Source organism: Schistocerca serialis, chromosome 9 (genome assembly GCF_023864345.2).
Source record: "Schistocerca serialis cubense isolate TAMUIC-IGC-003099 chromosome 9, iqSchSeri2.2, whole genome shotgun sequence".
NCBI lineage: Eukaryota > Metazoa > Arthropoda > Insecta > Orthoptera > Acrididae > Schistocerca > Schistocerca serialis.
In genome coordinates this window covers 466,373,946-466,386,217 of record NC_064646.1, presented here as the reverse complement: position 1 = coordinate 466,386,217, position 12,272 = coordinate 466,373,946, and positions in this window count along the sequence as shown.

Below are 12,272 nucleotides of genomic sequence, written 5' to 3'. Positions count from 1 at the left end.
ACAGGTATGTGGGGGCGGCGACATAATCTAGAAGAAAATCGCTAGTGCTGTGCACATAGCATTCTTCACACCGAATGTATCTACGTACAGTGGACGACTGTAGAAATATTTGGTTTTTTGGTAAGTAACAGCTCGATGTTTAATTTTTTTTATATTCTGCTTTAAGAATACAGACAAATTTCCACAATCTGATGACGTATGAGTACGCTAATGTTTACATTTTCTTTTGTTAGCAGGTTGACGACAGATATGTTGGGGCGCCGACACAATCTACATGACAATCGCTAGTGGTGTGCACATAGTATTCTTCACACCGAATGTATCTACGTACGGTGGACGACTGCAGAAATAATTAGTTTTTTCGTAACTAACAGCACGATGTTTAATTATTTTTATATTCTGCTTTAAGAATACAGAGAAAATAACACAATCTGATGCCTTACGAGTGCGCTAATGATAACAAATTCATTTGTCAGCAGGTTAACAACAGGTATGTGGGGGCGGCGACATAATCTAGAAGAAAATCGCTAGTGCTGTGCACATAGCATTCTTCACACCGAATGTATCTACGTACAGTGGACGACTGTAGAAATATTTGGTTTTTTGGTAAGTAACAGCTCGATGTTTAATTATTTTTATATTCTGCTTTAAGAATACAGAGAAAATAACACAATCTGATGACGTATGAGTACGCTAATGTTTACATTTTGTTTTGTCAGCAGGTTAACAACAGGTATGTGGGGGCGACGACATAATCTAGAAGAAAATCGCTAGTGCTGTGCACATAGCATTCTTTACACCGAATGTATCTACGTACAGTGGACGACTGTAGAAATATTTGTTTTTTTGGTAAGTAACAGCTCGATGTTTAATTATTTTTATATTCTGCTGTAAGAATACAGACAAATTTCCACAATCTGATGACGTATGAGTACGCTAATGTTTACATTTTCTTTTGTTAGCAGGTTGACGACAGATATGTTGGGGCGCCGACACAATCTACATGACAATCGCTAGTGGTGTGCACATAGTATTCTTCACACCGAATGTATCTACGTACGGTGGACGACTCCAGAAATAATTAGTTTTTTCGTAACTAACAGCACGATGTTTAATTATTTCTATATTCTGCTTTAAGAATACAGAGAAAATAACACAATCTGATGCCTTACGAGTGCGCTAATGATAACAAATTCATTTGTCAGCAGGTTAACAACAGGTATGTGGGGGCGACGACATAATCTAGAAGAAAATCGCTAGTGCTGTGCACATAGCATTCTTCACACCGAATGTATCTACGTACAGTGGACGACTGTAGAAATATTTGTTTTTTTGGTAAGTAACAGCTCGATGTTTAATTATTTTTATATTCTGCTTTAAGAATACAGAGAAAATAACACAATCTGATGACGTATGAGTACGCTAATGTTTACATTTTCTTTTGTCAGCAGGTTAACAACAGGTATGTGGGGGCGGCGACATAATCTAGAAGAAAATCGCTAGTGCTGTGCACATAGCATTCTTCACACCGTATGTATCTACGTACAGTGGACGACTGTAGAAATATTTGGTTTTTTGGTAAGTAACAGCTCGATGTTTAATTATTTTTATATTCTGCTTTAAGAATACAGACAAATTTCCACAATCTGATGACGTATGAGTACGCTAATGTTTACATTTTCTTTTGTTAGCAGGTTGACGACAGATATGTTGGGGCGCCGACACAATCTACATGACAATCGCTAGTGGTGTTCACATAGTATTCTTCACACCGAATGTATCTACGTACGGTGGACGACTCCAGAAATAATTAGTTTTTTCGTAACTAACAGCACGATGTTTAATTATTTTTATATTCTGCTTTAAGAATACAGAGAAAATAACACAATCTGATGACGTATGAGTACGCTAATGTTTACATTTTCTTTTGTCAGCAGGTTAACAACAGGTATGTGGGGGCGGCGACATAATCTAGAAGAAAATCGCTAGTGCTGTGCACATAGCATTCTTCACACCGAATGTATCTACGTACAGTGGACGACTGTAGAAATATTTGGTTTTTTGGTAAGTAACAGCTCGATGTTTAATTTTTTTTATATTCTGCTTTAAGAATACAGACAAATTTCCACAATCTGATGACGTATGAGTACGCTAATGTTTACATTTTCTTTTGTTAGCAGGTTGACGACAGATATGTTGGGGCGCCGACACAATCTACATGACAATCGCTAGTGGTGTGCACATAGTATTCTTCACACCGAATGTATCTACGTACGGTGGACGACTGCAGAAATAATTAGTTTTTTCGTAACTAACAGCACGATGTTTAATTATTTTTATATTCTGCTTTAAGAATACAGAGAAAATAACACAATCTGATGCCTTACGAGTGCGCTAATGATAACAAATTCATTTGTCAGCAGGTTAACAACAGGTATGTGGGGGCGGCAACATAATCTAGAAGAAAATCGCTAGTGCTGTGCACATAGCATTCTTCACACCGAATGTATCTACGTACAGTGGACGACTGTAGAAATATTTGGTTTTTTGGTAAGTAACAGCTCGATGTTTAATTATTTTTATATTCTGCTTTAAGAATACAGACAAATTTCCACAATCTGATGACGTATGAGTACGCTAATGTTTACATTTTCTTTTGTTAGCAGGTTGACGACAGATATGTTGGGGCGCCGACACAATCTACATGACAATCGCTAGTGGTGTGCACATAGTATTCTTCACACCGAATGTATCTACGTACGGTGGACGACTGCAGAAATAATTAGTTTATTCGTAACTAACAGCACGATGTTTAATTATTTTTATATTCTGCTTTAAGAATACAGAGAAAATAACACAATCTGATGCCTTACGAGTGCGCTAATGATAACAAATTCATTTGTCAGCAGGTTAACAACAGGTATGTGGGGGCGGCGACATAATCTAGAAGAAAATCGCTAGTGCTGTGCACATAGCATTCTTCACACCGAATGTATCTACGTACAGTGGACGACTGTAGAAATATTTGGTTTTTTGGTAAGTAACAGCTCGATGTTTAATTATTTTTATATTCTGCTTTAAGAATACAGATAAAATTACACTATCTGCTGACGTATGAGTACGCTAATGTTTACATTTTCTTTTGTTAGCAGGTTGACAACCGATATGTGGGGGCGGCGACATAATCTAGAAGAAAATCGCTAGTGCTGTGTACATAGCATTCTTCACACCGAATGTATCTACGTACAGTGGACGACTGTAGAAATATTTGGTTTTTTGGTAAGTAACAGCTCGTTGTTTAATTATTTTTATATTCTGCTTTAAGAATACAGAGAAAATAACACAATCTGATGACTTACGAGTGCGCTAATGATAACAAATTCATTTGTCAGCAGGTTAACAACAGGTATGTGGGGGCGGCGACATAATCTAGAAGAAAATCGCTGGTGCTGTGCACATAGCATTCTTCACACCGAATGTATCTACGTACAGTGGACGACTGTAGAAATATTTGGTTTTTTGGTAAGTAACAGCTCGATGTTTAATTATTTTTATATTCTGCTTTAAGAATACAGATAAAATTACACTATCTGCTGACGTATGAGTACGCTAATGTTTACATTTTCTGTTGTTAGCAGGTTGACAACCGATATGTGGGGGCGGCGACATAATCTAGAAGAAAATCGCTAGTGCTGTGTACATAGCATTCTTCACACCGAATGTATCTACGTACAGTGGACGACTGTAGAAATATTTGGTTTTTTGGTAAGTAACAGCTCGTTGATTAATTATTTTTATATTCTGCTTTAAGAATACAGAGAAAATAACACAATCTGATGACTTACGAGTGCGCTAATGATAACAAATTCATTTGTCAGCAGGTTAACAACAGGTATGTGGGGGCGGCGACATAATCTAGAAGAAAATCGCTAGTGCTGTGCACATAGCATTCTTCACACCGAATGTATCTACGTACAGTGGACGACAGTAGAAATATTTGGTTTTTTGGTAAGTAACAGCTCGTTGTTTAATTATTTTTATATTCTGCTTTAAGAATACAGACAAATTTACACAATCTAATGACGTATGAGTATGCTACTGTTTACATTATCTTTTGTCAGCAGGTTGACGATAGATATGTGGGGGCGGCGACAGAATCTAGATGAAAATCGCTAGTGCTGTGCACATAGTATTCTTCACACCGAATGTATCTACGTACGGTGGACGACTGCAGAAATAATTAGTTTTTTCGTAACTAACAGCACGATGTTTAATTATTTTTATATTCTGCTTTAAGAATACAGAGAAAATAACACAATCTGATGCCTTACGAGTGCGCTAATGATAACAAATTCATTTGTCAGCAGGTTAACAACAGGTATGTGGGGGCGGCGACATAATCTAGAAGAAAATCGCTAGTGCTGTGCACATAGCATTCTTCACACCGAATGTATCTACGTACAGTGGACGACTGTAGAAATATTTGGTTTTTTGGTAAGTAACAGCTCGATGTATAATTATTTTTATATTCTGCTTTAAGAATACAGATAAAATTACACTATCTGATGACGTATGAGTACGCTAATGTTTACATTTTCTTTTGTTAGCAGGCTGACAAACGATATGTGGGGGCGGCGACATAATCTAGAAGAAAATCGCTAGTGCTGTGTACATAGCATTCTTCACACCGAATGTATCTACGTACAGTGGGCGACTGTAGAAATATTTGGTTTTTTGGTAAGTAACAGCTCGATGTTTAATTATTTTTATATTCTGCTTTAAGAATACAGACAAATTTCCACAATCTGATGACGTATGAGTACGCTAATGTTTACATTTTCTTTTGTTAGCAGGTTGACGACAGATATGTTGGGGCGCCGACACAATCTACATGACAATCGCTAGTGGTGTGCACATAGTATTCTTCACACCGAATGTATCTACGTACGGTGGACGACTCCAGAAATAATTAGTTTTTTCGTAACTAACAGCACGATGTTTAATTATTTTTATATTCTGCTTTAAGAATACAGAGAAAATAACACAATCTGATGCCTTACGAGTGCGCTAATGATAACAAATTCATTTGTCAGCAGGTTAACAACAGGTATGTGGGGGCGGCGACATAATCTAGAAGAAAATCGCTAGTGCTGTGCACATAGCATTCTTCACACCGAATGTATCTACGTACAGTGGACGACTGTAGAAATATTTGGTTTTTTGGTAAGTAACAGCTCGATGTTTAATTATTTTTATATTCTGCTTTAAGAATACAGACAAATTTCCACAATCTGATGACGTATGAGTACGCTAATGTTTACATTTTCTTTTGTTAGCAGGTTGACGACAGATATGTTGGGGCGCCGACACAATCTACATGACAATCGCTAGTGGTGTGCACATAGTATTCTTCACACCGAATGTATCTACGTACGGGTGACGACTCCAGAAATAATTAGTTTTTTCGTAACTAACAGCACGATGTTTAATTATTTTTATATTCTGCTTTAAGAATACAGAGAAAATAACACAATCTGATGACGTATGAGTACGCTAATGTTTACATTTTCTTTTGTCAGCAGGTTAACAACAGGTATGTGGGGGCGGCGACATAATCTAGAAGAAAATCGCTAGTGCTGTGCACATAGCATTCTTCACACCGAATGTATCTACGTACAGTGGACGACTGTAGAAATATTTGGTTTTTTGGTAAGTAACAGCTCGATGTTTAATTATTTTTATATTCTGCTTTAAGAATACAGACAAATTTCCACAATCTGATGACGTATGAGTACGCTAATGTTTACATTTTCTTTTGTTAGCAGGTTGACGACAGATATGTTGGGGCGCCGACACAATCTACATGACAATCGCTAGTGGTGTGCACATAGTATTCTTCACACCGAATGTATCTACGTACGGTGGACGACTCCAGAAATAATTAGTTTTTTCGTAACTAACAGCACGATGTTTAATTATTTTTATATTCTGCTTTAAGAATACAGAGAAAATAACACAATCTGATGCCTTACGAGTGCGCTAATGATAACAAATTCATTTGTCAGCAGGTTAACAACAGGTATGTGGGGGCGGCGACATAATCTAGAAGAAAATCGCTAGTGCTGTGCACATAGCATTCTTCACACCGAATGTATATACGTACAGTGGACGACTGTAGAAATATTTGGTTTTTTGGTAAGTAACAGCTCGTTGTTTAATTATTTTTATATTCTGCTTTAAGAATACAGACAAATTTACACAATCTAATGACGTATGAGTATGCTACTGTTTACATTATCTTTTGTCAGCAGGTTGACGATAGATATGTGGGGGCGGCGACAGAATCTAGATGAAAATCGCTAGTGCTGTGCGCATAGTATTCTTCACACCGAATGTATCTACGTACGGTGGACGACTGCAGAAATAATTAGTTTTTTCGTAACTAACAGCACGATGTTTAATTATTTTTATATTCTGCTTTAAGAATACAGAGAAAATAACACAATCTGATGCCTTACGAGTGCGCTAATGATAACAAATTCATTTGTCAGCAGGTTAACAACAGGTATGTGGGGGCGGCGACATAATCTAGAAGAAAATCGCTAGTGCTGTGCACATAGCATTCTTCACACCGAATGTATCTACGTACAGTGGACGACTGTAGAAATATTTGGTTTTTTGGTAAGTAACAGCACGATGTTTAATTATTTTTATATTCTGCTTTAAGAATACAGATAAAATTACACTATCTGCTGACGTATGAGTACGCTAATGTTTACATTTTCTGTTGTTAGCAGGTTGACAACCGATATGTGGGGGCGGCGACATAATCTAGAAGAAAATCGCTAGTGCTGTGTACATAGCATTCTTCACACCTAATGTATCTACGTACAGTGGACGACTGTAGAAATATTTGGTTTTTTGGTAAGTAACAGCTCGTTGATTAATTATTTTTATATTCTGCTTTAAGAATACAGAGAAAATAACACAATCTGATGACTTACGAGTGCGCTAATGATAACAAATTCATTTGTCAGCAGGTTAACAACAGGTATGTGGGGGCGGCGACATAATCTAGAAGAAAGTCGCTAGTGCTGTGCACATAGCATTCTTCACACCGAATGTATCTACGTACAGTGGACGACAGTAGAAATATTTGGTTTTTTGGTAAGTAACAGCTCGTTGTTTAATTATTTTTATATTCTGCTTTAAGAATACAGACAAATTTACACAATCTAATGACGTATGAGTATGCTACTGTTTACATTATCTTTTGTCAGCAGGTTGACGATAGATATGTGGGGGCGGCGACAGAATCTAGATGAAAATCGCTAGTGCTGTGCACATAGTATTCTTCACACCGAATGTATCTACGTACGGTGGACGACTGCAGAAATATTTAGTTTTTTCGTAACTAACAGCACGATGTTTAATTATTTTTATATTCTGCTTTAAGAATACAGAGAAAATAACACAATCTGATGCCTTACGAGTGCGCTAATGATAACAAATTCATTTGTCAGCAGGTTAACAACAGGTATGTGGGGGCGGCGACATAATCTAGAAGAAAATCGCTAGTGCTGTGCACATAGCATTCTTCACACCGAATGTATCTACGTACAGTGGACGACTGTAGAAATATTTGGTTTTTTGGTAAGTAACAGCTCGATGTATAATTATTTTTATATTCTGCTTTAAGAATACAGATAAAATTACACTATCTGATGACGTATGAGTACGCTAATGTTTACATTTTCTTTTGTTAGCAGGCTGACAACCGATATGTGGGGGCGGCGACATAATCTAGAAGAAAATCGCTAGTGCTGTGTACATAGCATTCTTCACACCGAATGTATCTACGTACAGTGGACGACTGTAGAAATATTTGGTTTTTTGGTAAGTAACAGCTCGATGTTTAATTATTTTTATATTCTGCTTTAAGAATACAGACAAATTTCCACAATCTGATGACGTATGAGTACGCTAATGTTTACATTTTCTTTTGTTAGCAGGTTGACGACAGATATGTTGGGGCGCCGACACAATCTACATGACAATCGCTAGTGGTGTGCACATAGTATTCTTCACACCGAATGTATCTACGTACGGTGGACGACTCCAGAAATAATTAGTTTTTTCGTAACTAACAGCACGATGTTTAATTATTTTTATATTCTGCTTTAAGAATACAGAGAAAATAACACAATCTGATGCCTTACGAGTGCGCTAATGATAACAAATTTATTTGTCAGCAGGTTAACAACAGGTATGTGGGGGCGGCGACATAATCTAGAAGAAAATCGCTAGTGCTGTGCACATAGCATTCTTCACACCGAATGTATCTACGTACAGTGGACGACTGTAGAAATATTTGGTTTTTTGGTAAGTAACAGCTCGATGTTTAATTATTTTTATATTCTGCTTTAAGAATACAGACAAATTTCCACAATCTGATGACGTATGAGTACGCTAATGTTTACATTTTCTTTTGTTAGCAGGTTGACGACAGATATGTTGGGGCGCCGACACAATCTACATGACAATCGCTAGTGGTGTGCACATAGTATTCTTCACACCGAATGTATCTACGTACGGTGGACGACTCCAGAAATAATTAGTTTTTTCGTAACTAACAGCACGATGTTTAATTATTTTTATATTCTGCTTTAAGAATACAGAGAAAATAACACAATCTGATGACGTATGAGTACGCTAATGTTTACATTTTCGTTTGTCAGCAGGTTAACAACAGGTATGTGGGGGCGGCGACATAATCTAGAAGAAAATCGCTAGTTCTGTGCACATAGCATTCTTCACACCGAATGTATCTACGTACAGTGGACGACTGTAGAAATATTTGGTTTTTTGGTAAGTAACAGCTCGATGTTTAATTATTTTTATATTCTGCTTTAAGAATACAGACAAATTTCCACAATCTGATGACGTATGAGTACGCTAATGTTTACATTTTCTTTTGTTAGCAGGTTGACGACAGATATGTTGGGGCGCCGACACAATCTACATGACAATCGCTAGTGGTGTGCACATAGTATTCTTCACACCGAATGTATCTACGTACGGTGGACGACTCCAGAAATAATTAGTTTTTTCGTAACTAACAGCACGATGTTTAATTATTTTTATATTCTGCTTTAAGAATACAGAGAAAATAACACAATCTGATGCCTTACGAGTGCGCTAATGATAACAAATTCATTTGTCAGCAGGTTAACAACAGGTATGTGGGGGCGGCGACATAATCTAGAAGAAAATCGCTAGTGCTGTGCACATAGCATTGTTCACACCGAATGTATCTACGTACAGTGGACGACTGTAGAAATATTTGGTTTTTTGGTAAGTAACAGCTCGATGTTTAATTATTTTTATATTCTGCTTTAAGAATACAGACAAATTTCCACAATCTGATGACGTATGAGTACGCTAATGTTTACATTTTCTTTTGTTAGCAGGTTGACGACAGATATGTTGGGGCGCCGACACAATCTACATGACAATCGCTAGTGGTGTGCACATAGTATTCTTCACACCGAATGTATCTACGTACGGTGGACGACTCCAGAAATAATTAGTTTTTTCGTAACTAACAGCACGATGTTTAATTATTTTTATATTCTGCTTTAAGAATACAGAGAAAATAACACAATCTGATGACGTATGAGTACGCTAATGTTTACATTTTCTTTTGTCAGCAGGTTAACAACAGGTATGTGGGGGCGGCGACATAATCTAGAAGAAAATCGCTAGTGCTGTGCACATAGCATTTTTCACACCGAATGTATCTACGTACAGTGGACGACTGTAGAAATATTTGGTTTTTTGGTAAGTAACAGCTCGATGTTTAATTATTTTTATATTCTGCTTTAAGAATACAGACAAATTTCCACAATCTGATGACGTATGAGTACGCTAATGTTTACATTTTCTTTTGTTAGCAGGTTGACGACAGATATGTTGGGGCGCCGACACAATCTACATGACAATCGCTAGTGGTGTGCACATAGTATTCTTCACACCGAATGTATCTACGTACGGTGGAAGACTCCAGAAATAATTAGTTTTTTCGTAACTAACAGCACGATGTTTAATTATTTTTATATTCTGCTTTAAGAATACAGAGAAAATAACACAATCTGATGCCTTACGAGTGCGCTAATGATAACAAATTCATTTGTCAGCAGGTTAACAACAGGTATGTGGGGGCGGCGACATAATCTAGAAGAAAATCGCTAGTGCTGTGCACATAGCATTCTTCACACCGAATGTATCTACGTACAGTGGACGACTGTAGAAATATTTGTTTTTTTGGTAAGTAACAGCTCGATGTTTAATTATTTTTATATTCTGCTTTAAGAATACAGACAAATTTCCACAATCTGATGACGTATGAGTACGCTAATGTTTACATTTTCTTTTGTTAGCAGGTTGACGACAGATATGTTGGGGCGCCGACACAATCTACATGACAATCGCTAGTGGTGTGCACATAGTATTCTTCACACCGAATGTATCTACGTACGGTGGACGACTCCAGAAATAATTAGTTTTTTCGTAACTAACAGCATGATGTTTAATTATTTTTATATTCTGCTTTAAGAATACAGAGAAAATAACACAATCTGATGCCTTACGAGTGCGCTAATGATAACAAATTCATTTGTCAGCAGGTTAACAACAGGTATGTGGGGGCGGCGACATAATCTAGAAGAAAATCGCTAGTGCTGTGCACATAGCATTCTTCACACCGAATGTATCTACGTACAGTGGCCGACTGTAGAAATATTTGGTTTTTTGGTAAGTAACAGCTCGATGTTTAATTATTTTTATATTCTGCTTTAAGAATACAGACAAATTTCCACAATCTGATGACGTATGAGTACGCTAATGTTTACATTTTCTTTTGTTAGCAGGTTGACGACAGATATGTTGGGGCGCCGACACAATCTACATGACAATCGCTAGTGGTGTGCACATAGTATTCTTCACACCGAATGTATCTACGTACGGTGGACGACTCCAGAAATAATTAGTTTTTTCGTAACTAACAGCACGATGTTTAATTATTTTTATATTCTGCTTTAAGAATACAGAGAAAATAACACAATCTGATGACGTATGAGTACGCTAATGTTTACATTTTCTTTTGTCAGCAGGTTAACAACAGGTATGTGGGGGCGGCGACATAATCTAGAAGAAAATCGCTAGTGCTGTGCACATAGCATTCTTCACACCGAATGTATCTACGTACAGTGGACGACTGTAGAAATATTTGGTTTTTTGGTAAGTAACAGCTCTATGTTTAATTATTTTTATATTCTGCTTTAAGAATACAGACAAATTTCCACAATCTGATGACGTATGAGTACGCTAATGTTTACATTTTCTTTTGTTAGCAGGTTGACGACAGATATGTTGGGGCGCCGACACAATCTACATGACAATCGCTAGTGGTGTGCACATAGTATTCTTCACACCGAATGTATCTACGTACGGTGGACGACTCCAGAAATAATTAGTTTTTTCGTAACTAACAGCACGATGTTTAATTATTTTTATATTCTGCTTTAAGAATACAGAGAAAATAACACAATCTGATGACGTATGAGTACGCTAATGTTTACATTTTCGTTTGTCAGCAGGTTAACAACAGGTATGTGGGGGCGGCGACATAATCTAGAAGAAAATCGCTAGTGCTGTGCACATAGCATTCTTCACACCGAATGTATCTACGTACAGTGGACGACTGTAGAAATATTTGGTTTTTTGGTAAGTAACAGCTCGATGTTTAATTATTTTTATATTCTGCTTTAAGAATACAGACAAATTTCCACAATCTGATGACGTATGAGTACGCTAATGTTTACATTTTCTTTTGTTAGCAGGTTGACGACAGATATGTTGGGGCGCCGACACAATCTACATGACAATCGCTAGTGGTGTGCACATAGTATTCTTCACACCGAATGTATCTACGTACGGTGGACGACTGCAGAAATAATTAGTTTTTTCGTAACTAACAGCACGATGTTTAATTATTTTTATATTCTGCTTTAAGAATACAGAGAAAATAACACAATCTGATGCCTTACGAGTGCGCTAATGATAACTAATTCATTTGTCAGCAGGTTAACAACAGGTATGTGGGGGCGGCGACATAATCTAGAAGAAAATCGCTAGTGCTGTGCACATAGCATTCTTCACACCGAATGTATCTACGTACAGTGGACGACTGTAGAAATATTTGGTTTTTTGGT